Source organism: Lutra lutra, chromosome 11 (genome assembly GCF_902655055.1).
Source record: "Lutra lutra chromosome 11, mLutLut1.2, whole genome shotgun sequence".
NCBI lineage: Eukaryota > Metazoa > Chordata > Mammalia > Carnivora > Mustelidae > Lutra > Lutra lutra.
Window position 1 is genome coordinate 40,556,456 of NC_062288.1, and position 8,954 is coordinate 40,565,409.

The following is an 8,954-nucleotide window of genomic DNA, read 5'->3' on the forward strand; positions in this document are numbered from 1 at the left end:
TTTATCAGACTACCTGTCTTTTAAAAGTCCCATTAGGCTGAGGTTTATTTTACTTTGTATTTGCAATGCTTTATTTATTACTTTTCTTTATCTGTCCAGTGAAAAATGCTCCCAGAGCAGTTCACTGTTATTACGTCCTTATTGATCATGATCCATCTAGAGTACTTTCCAATCCCAAGGAATCTCAAACACAAACGAAGCTAGTTATGTCATACATTTCATGGAGATGGATCTGACTAATTTTATTTACAATGGAGCTTCAGAGCTTTCTCTGAGGTAGGGTTCTAAGTCCATCTCATAACTTAAGGTAACAGCCCTGAAATACTAGGTTGATGTTTGTTTAGAAGAGATACATTTCTACGAACTGGGATGAGGTGAAAAGACAGGAACGATTGTTTCAAAAATGGCGAAGGCTTTCAAAAATATCACAAGTTGTTGGTCATTGGTTTTGGCAACTCAGCTGAATGGCCTTTGTGTCTCCCAACAGAGAGCTGGGCACACTGGCTTGGGGCAGACATTCATAAGTGGTTCATCGTCTGAGTTAGCAAAACTGTTTAATTCCTCACCTGGGAATTAAAGAACTTTAAATAAAGAACTTCGGTTTAAACTTCAAGTTTAAAGTTTAAGTTTAAAGTTCTTCCCATGTATTCATGAGGCTGAACTAACCAGGCCCAAGCTAAAATGCTCTGAAGCCCTTATAAAATATTTTTATTTATTTATTTGACACAGAGAGAGATCACAAGTAGGCAGAGAGGCAGGCAGAGAGAGAGGAGGAAGCAGGCACCCCACTGAGCAGAGAGCCCCATGCGGGGCTCAATCCCAGGAACCTGAGATCATGACCTGAGCGGAAGGCAGAGGCTTTAACCCACTGAGCCACCCAGGCACCCCTGAAGCCTTTATAAATTGACAGTGAACTCTCCCAGGAAGGGAGGTGATGGAAAGGATAAGTAGAAAGCCAGATTCCTCCCATGCTGACATTAATTACAGCACCCCTTTGTCCTCAAGCAAAATGTGTTTGGAGTTCAAGGGTGTCTCTTCCAAAGTAATCTCAAAGGATTCACTAGCAAACACTTAGAGAAATATTCTGAATAAATTAAAAGTCCCCACAGGGGGAAACTATTCTCCACTTAATTCCATCCTAATAGGATTTCTCCAGTTTATTTCCAAATGATAGTGCAGATCATAGACTTCTGCACATTTTATTTTTATAATTAAGACATTAAAATATGTTTATTCATTTAACTTAAACATAACTGGCTCGGAAAAGGCCTTAAGTATCCACTCAAATCTATTCTCTATGAGACGAATTTAATATACCACAGCTGAAAACACTTCAAATTCATCTAAGTAGGAAGTAAATGGGATTATATTATTATATGTCTTCGCAAACTGAATTGAGTCATATTCTTCATCCTAAACTCAGATTTCATCTTCTTGAAAGGAAGGTTTGGCTGTGATACTATTTACAAAACCTTTATTCTTCTTAAAGATATATAAATATTCCAATTAAAAAAAATACCCCTAGTGGAGTTAAAAGAAAAGCAATCGGCAGACAGGAATTCAGAGCAATGATCCAACTCTGGCAAGGAAATAGCCAGAGTGAAGATTAAGTCATCTTTAATAACATCCTAATTCCAAGATTAATTTAGAATTTTAAAGTTCATTGATCCTAAACCACTGTATTTTTATGATCTGACAACACCATAGGCAAAGATGTAAAAAACCACTTCTAAAGTCAAATCCATTCAGATTATTCAAACACCAAGAGCTGGGTAAAACTTGGCGCATAACATACACACACATGGGCAGATAGTATAATTTTACAGACGTTTTTGTGCTCTCTTAATTATATTATTTTATTTTTATTTTATTTTTTTTTTAAAGATTTTATTTATTTATTTGACAGAGAGAGATCACAAGTAGACGGAGAGGCAGGCAGAGAGAGAGAGAGGGAAGCAGGCTTCCTGCTGAGCAGAGAGCCCGATGTGGGACTCGATCCCAGGACCCTGAGATCATGACCTGAGCCGAAGGCAGCGGCTTAACCCACTGAGCCACCCAGGCGCCCCTTAATTATATTATTTTAATAGATTAAAACAAACAGCAAGAAAATGCAAAAATCTTTATCTACAGCTGTGTTTACTACCTTATACCTTTTTTTTTTTAAAGATTTTATTTATTTGACAGACAGAGATCACAAGTAGGCAGAGAGGCAGGCAGAGAGAGGAAGGGAAGCAGGCTCCCTGCTGAGCAGAGAGCCCGATGTGGGGCTCGATCCCAGGACCCTGAGATCATGACCTGAGCCGAAGGCAGAGGCTTTAACCCACTGAGCCACCCAGGCGCCCCTACCTTATACCTTTTATAAAGAAAAAGATTCTTAAACAGGCAGCTCCAACCTGAGATAAGAGGTTTTCCTGCTGTGTTTCTTGGCGTAATCAGTCGAAAGCATGGTGCCCACCTGGACTTGCATCCCTCTGTGCTCCTGCAGAAGAAAATTGAGGCAACAGAAAGGAAAAGTCAATAGCTTTCCAAGCGAAGTGTAGCTGACACAGCAATGGAGTCACTTTTAAAACTGTGGGCAGGAAAGAGACATTACTCTGCCATCCAGAACCTCAGTTATGGTCAATGGGCGCTGAAGTCAAATTTTGCTTTCACAACCCTAAGTCTTCAGTTTTATTTCACTGTTTCCACACGGTCTCAACAGGCTCTCCGATGGTGCATTTAGCCAAGTATTATATGATCATGTACCATCAGATAATTTATTGCTCCGTCCTGGCTTAGTTTTGGGTACGTGGCTATGTGCACTCATGGTTTGAGTGCACGCTCACAGTTTTAACACCGATGGATGTGTGCATTTCAGTTGGTTCCTTAGGAAGTCAGGGAACACTCTTGTTGCTGTGGTAACTTTTTACGGGCAACATACTATGTGTCTGCACACACTATGGTGAGTCTAAAATGGGATGGGGGCAGCCCAAGTGGGTGAAGGGGATCAAAAGGTACAAGCTTACAGTTATAAAATATGTAAGTCATGGGGATGTGATATTTAGCAGGGTGACTGTGGTTAATCATGTTGTATTGCATATTTTAAGGTCGCTAAGAAGGTCTTAGCCACCTTCATGTCATGTCATGTCATGAGAAGGTTTAATATCTACCTTCTCATAAAAAGAAGGAAACCTTTATAACTATATATGAGGACAGATGTCAACTAGACTTACTGTGATCATTTCACAATATATATAAATATCCGTTCATTATGTTGTACACTTGAAACTAATGTAGTGTTATATGGCAATTATACCTCAACAGCAAAAATAAAATAAATGGGGTTTAGAGATAGCTGGATTTTTTTCTTATAAGTTCCAGGAATCCCTGGAACTGTAGAGGGCAAAGATCATTCTGTTTATGAAACTCTGGACTCCAGCTAATATTCAGCACACAGAATATTAAATCCTCTCCTAGGAAAACCAAGTGAAGATGGAAATCAACAAATTAAATACACAAAGGACAGATACAGGTGAATGTAGCTGCATTCATATGTAGGAAAAATGAGGATATCCTATGGATATATGATTCTCTCTTTACACTTTGTTATTTGAGTCTCTCTCGGCTTCAGGGGTGTCCTGTCTTACAGCTTTTTCACACTTGCCTTTTAAGAATTGCAGACACTTTCAGGGTTGTGTCATTGAATCACTGTGCTAGGTCTCTGGTATGTAACCTACATAGTAAACTTGGAGAGGATAGGGAGAAAGTTTTAGCATTGAGAAAAAGAAGTGCACCAATCATCTTTGTACAGTGATAGTGTTTTTTTAGAGATTTTATTTATATGTTTGAGAGAGATCGAGTATAGGAGGAGGGGCAGAGGGAGGGAGAGAGAGAGAGAGGGAGAGAAGCATCCATCTCAGGACCCTGAGATCATCACCTGAGCCGAAATCAGCCTTCAGATGCCTGACTGACTGAGCCAGCCAGGTGCCCTCAGTGAGAGTATCTTTATCAGAAGCCCATGATTTAGGCATGAAACTGGAGGAAAAAAGTATTCAGTAATTAAAATCAGGTGGTAAAATTTCTCTAACTTAAAAGAGCAGTGTAAAAGATTGGCAGAGAAATAGGTGGGAGAATGGAAAGCAAAAAGATCAAAACAGCTGGGCGTTAAGAACCTCCTTGTTCTCTCTGAAATAGAATCATTGCTGGGGTGGCATTTAGGAAAAAGCACTTGTCCACCCAGGGTTGTCTTTTGGGAAATACTTCCCAGAGAAATTGGAGTATATGAGATAGAAGGTGCTAATGACTATTCTTTTCTTTTGACTTTCTTTCAGTAAGATCATTAAAATCCTATGTGGCCCTAAATATCACACTTTAGGGGAAAAAAAGTTCTCTAAGTTTTTCCAATATATTGCTGGGCTCCATTCTTCTTCCTAGTGTTAATGGCGGTGAACATTTGGCTTGTCTTGTGAATTTGATGGACCTTTAAATGGCTTTTTTCCAAAGGGATGTCATATATAATTCACTTTAATTTCACAGTAGCCTAAAGAAGTGGCTCTGTCAGGTTCTTATGGGTGGTCTTCAACTTTTATGTATTTGCCTTTCATTTAACTCGAGCGTGCTCATATTCCATGTTGGCACTCCTACCCCTCCCTTTATTGTCAGTTGTGAGCCACGAGGTGGTAGCACTACCTGCCAGCCACTACTGTTGGGAGTTAAGGACCTAGCCTTTGAGGGCTGGTGGGAACGCTGCCAAGCAAGTGTCCCTTTCATGCCACACCATGCTTAGGAATACCCAGGCATCGAATTACTAGCACGGGGCGGGGACTGCCATCCCTCCCTGCCTGGCCTCTTTCCTCTTACCACCATCCTTGCAATCCTTACTCTTACTGTGGGCATTGAGTTTGCCTAAGTTTCTGTAGGTCCCTGTAGGTTGGTGGGCACCTCCCATGCCTGTGGAAGACAAGCCGTCACCTGTCTGTGCTCCAGGTGGTTGGGCCAAAGGGAGAGAGCACCAGCAGGAATGAAGGTTAGGGACCTTATATTTGTTTTTCTCTTTAGGAATAAATAACTACTATTGAATCCATGGATTTTTTTTTTAAGATTTTATTTATTTATTTGACAGAGAGATCACAAGTGGGGGTGGGGTGGGGTGGGGGGAACAGGCTCCCCACTGAGCAGAGAGCCTGACGTGCTCGAGACTTGATCCCAGGATCCTGGGATTGAGACCTGAGCCGAAGGCAGAGGCTTTAACCTACTGTGCCACCCGGGCACTGCATTAATCCATGGATTTTGAATGAAAGGTACTCCTTGACTATCTATTTGACAAATTAATAAACTGAAGCCCAGAGAGTCCACTTTCATAATAATAATACTTGAATTTGCTTTGGGTTTTAAACTTAAAAACAACAACAACAACAACTAGAGGATTCTCATATAATTTAATATTTACCTGCATAGTAGGCTTGAGAGGAAAGTAAGGCCAGGAGGAATCTGACTTCCTAATTGAGTGTTTGGCATACACCATATAAGACTGCCCTATTACCTAGGACTAGCCAAAATTTCCCATGCTTAAAATGCTATCTGTATACACAGATGTGCACACACGCACACACACACACACACACACACAGGTGGTCATAGTCTGAAGCAAATTTGCTACTAGTTTAATATAAAAAATAACATCCATGAGACATTACCTCTGTACTAACTGCTTTGCGTGTATTATTTTATTTCATCTCTACAACAACCTTCATTAACCCATTTGTATTGAAGAATGTAAGACGGAGAGGATAAGAAATTTATCCTCCCTTTATTTATGATCCTGCGGTTAATACATTTATTGCATGGGGAAATCTCTAAAACCAGAAATCCTTCACTCTATGGAGAATAAAAACAAGCAATCATGGCTTTAGCTAGTGGAATACCATTTCTGTTGCTGTTCTACTTTCCTTTGTATTCTTTCTCTAGAGAAACAAGCAGTAAGTCTTTTAGTTGTAATGGTTTGTTTATGTCAACAATTTCCTTTCCTTTAATGGATCAGACTTTTCTTTAGGATCCAGTTGCTGGATAGTAGCACCTATAACTTAGGAAATCGAGTTGAGATAGGAGGTATATCTGGGACTGAGGGGGAATTTTTAACACTGGAGCCAGAAAATTCAGGGTAAGTTGCTCTAGTAGAAAGCTTAATTCCATAATTGATGTTAAATGTCAGTGAGCAATTGGTGACTGGAGCTAACTAATGACAAACCCACATAAAACTGAGCCAGAGATAGAGTTCCACCATTTGTCTCTGTTCATTCCTTTCTCCCACCCCACATTCACAAAGATATCTCACGCATCCATCTATAGATGATTCTGGCAAAATTTTCAGTTTCTTTCTTTCTTTCTTTCTTTCTTATTTATTTATTTTTTAAGGATTTTATTTATTTATTTGACAGAGACCACAAGTAGGCAGAGAGGCAGAGAGAGAGAGAGAGAGAGAAGCAGGCTCCCTGCTGAGCAGAGAGCCTGATGCAGGGCTTGATCCCAGGACCCTGAGATCATGACCCGAGCCGAAGACAGCAAGTTAACCCACTGAGCCACCCAGGGGCCCAGTGCATCTGTTTCTAATTTACACAAACTCGTTAGACTCTAACTCACTCCATAGACTGGTGGAATCCCTGAGTACAACAGAGTTCAGTCCTTTGTCTAACTTTTCCTACATGTTGACTCTAAATCCCTTATTTCATTTTGATTATTATCTGTTTAATAGCTTTGGCAGAAATCACGCCTCTATATTTTTAAATTCACTTAATCTGAATCCCTCACATAATAGAAAACTTCAGAGAACTGAAACCCAAGGCTCCCCAATGCACAAAAGTATACTGAAAGGTTTTGTTTTCTTTTCAGCTTGGACCTTCTTCAGGCTTTTCAAAATCTGGTCTATAGAGAGGGTAAATGCCATACCCAAACTGACCGTTTATCCAGGGGCCATACTCCTTTTTTTCTGTGAGTTGTGCCATGTATAACAAAGACATTTCTCTCACTGCCAAGGTCTCTTCAAGAAATGAAACTTGGAGAACTGTTACCTTCCACAAAACTTTTAAAATGCCCTCCCTGCCCTTGCAAATTATAGTGATCTGGTGCAATTAATGTTGGACCATAGCCCCAAAGAACAATGGATGTTTCAGACACAAATTGCTTTTGAGAATCGGAGTCCTATTCTGGGCTTGAAGATATTCATGTAGGAAATTAACAGAGAATCTTAATAAAAACTCTTTGGATAAAGAAAATTAGATGAGGAATGCCAGTTTGTCTTTTAAGTTGCTTGAGCACATCTGTCATAACAGACATTGCCCCAGATTGTGGAACCCTTTCCTTCTAACATCTTTTAATGGTAGTAGAACTTACAATGCCATGATTTCCTTTCATTTTTGACAGTGTTACACTATCTTTATAGACTTACACTGACAGCATTTCATCTTGACATCATTAGATCATCTCACCTGACTTTTGCCTGGCACACATCATTACATTATGGTGAGGGCACTATACAATTATCAGTGAAATGAATAGGGTATTAACATGATCGTTGAAAAAAAAAAGTTAGCAATACAGATATAGTATTCTGCATTTGAAAGCATTTTATAGCGATTAATTAGTCTGCCCAACACTCCTGGGATCCAGTGAAACTTACTATTCTGTTTTTTTTTTTTTTTTTTTTTTACCAAGTAGGATAATGAAAGAAACTGACTTTCATTCGTCAGTTTATACAGGACCAGGCAGTGGCTGAACTTTTCTCAACTTCTTTGGCTTTTTTAAGTGTAAAAAAGTGGGACATAAAGATGTATGGTAACTAGTCACTGTCTGAAAGGCTAGGCATGTAAGAAAATTTCATTTCATTTAGGAATTACACTTTTCCTCTCTTTCATTTACATAATTATCATGGCAATTAATGAGCATCAGCTCTTCTAGGTTTTGGTGAATATTGGTCAATATATAATCTGGGCTTATTTAAAAGTTTCATTTAACAAGATGGCATTGATTTGGTCTGAGAACAATCACTTAGGTTTTCATCACTAATCAGGATATCATGTGATTAAAAATTAAGTAATTTTTCTTATATGTGATAGAAGCAACTTTAGGGCCATAGAAATCTTTTTTTTTTTTTTTAATTTATTTGTCAGAGAGAGAGGGAGAGAGAGCAAAGCACAGGCAGACAGAATGGCAGGCAGAGGCAGAGGGAGAAGCAGGCTCCCCGCCAAGCAAGGAGACCAATGTGGGACTCGATCCCAGGACGCTGGGATCATGACCTGAGCCGAAGGCAGCTGCTTAACCAACTGAGCCACCCAGGCGTCCCAGGGCCATAGAAATCTTGATAATGGAAAATTATCAATAGTTCCTTCATATTTTTTTATAAAATAATAATGATAATGCCTTACCAGTGACATCCCAGATATCAGAATTTATATGTTATCTGGGTAGGAGACGTTGGGCCAGTTATCTTTTCCCAAGTCCCATAATTCACCCTCATTTGCAGTTTTAAGGTGGTGGTATACATTGGTTATATGAATTAGTCAAAAATTTTATACACTTTCTGAGCCTCATTTTCTCATTTGTGTAGTTATGAAGAAAGTGATTAATGTAAAAGATTGTCGTGATGATATAATGAAATGTCAGGGGCATCTGGATCATTCAGATGGTTAAGCCTCTGCCTTCAGCTCAGGTCATGATCCCGGGGTCCTGGGATCAAGCCCCACGTCATGCTCCCTGCTCAGCGGGGAGCCTGCTTCTCCCTCTCCCTCTGTCTCTCCCACTGTTCGTGCACTCTCTGTCTCAAATGAATAAATAAAATCTTAAAAAGAAATGAGATGCCAGATATAAATCTCCTGGCTCCGTGCTTGGGCATAGTAGGCTCTCAGTAAAGAAGAACAATCGCTCTTAACTTGAGAGACCTTGACTAGCCTGGGAACTAGGGCAGAAACTCCAGCGGCTTG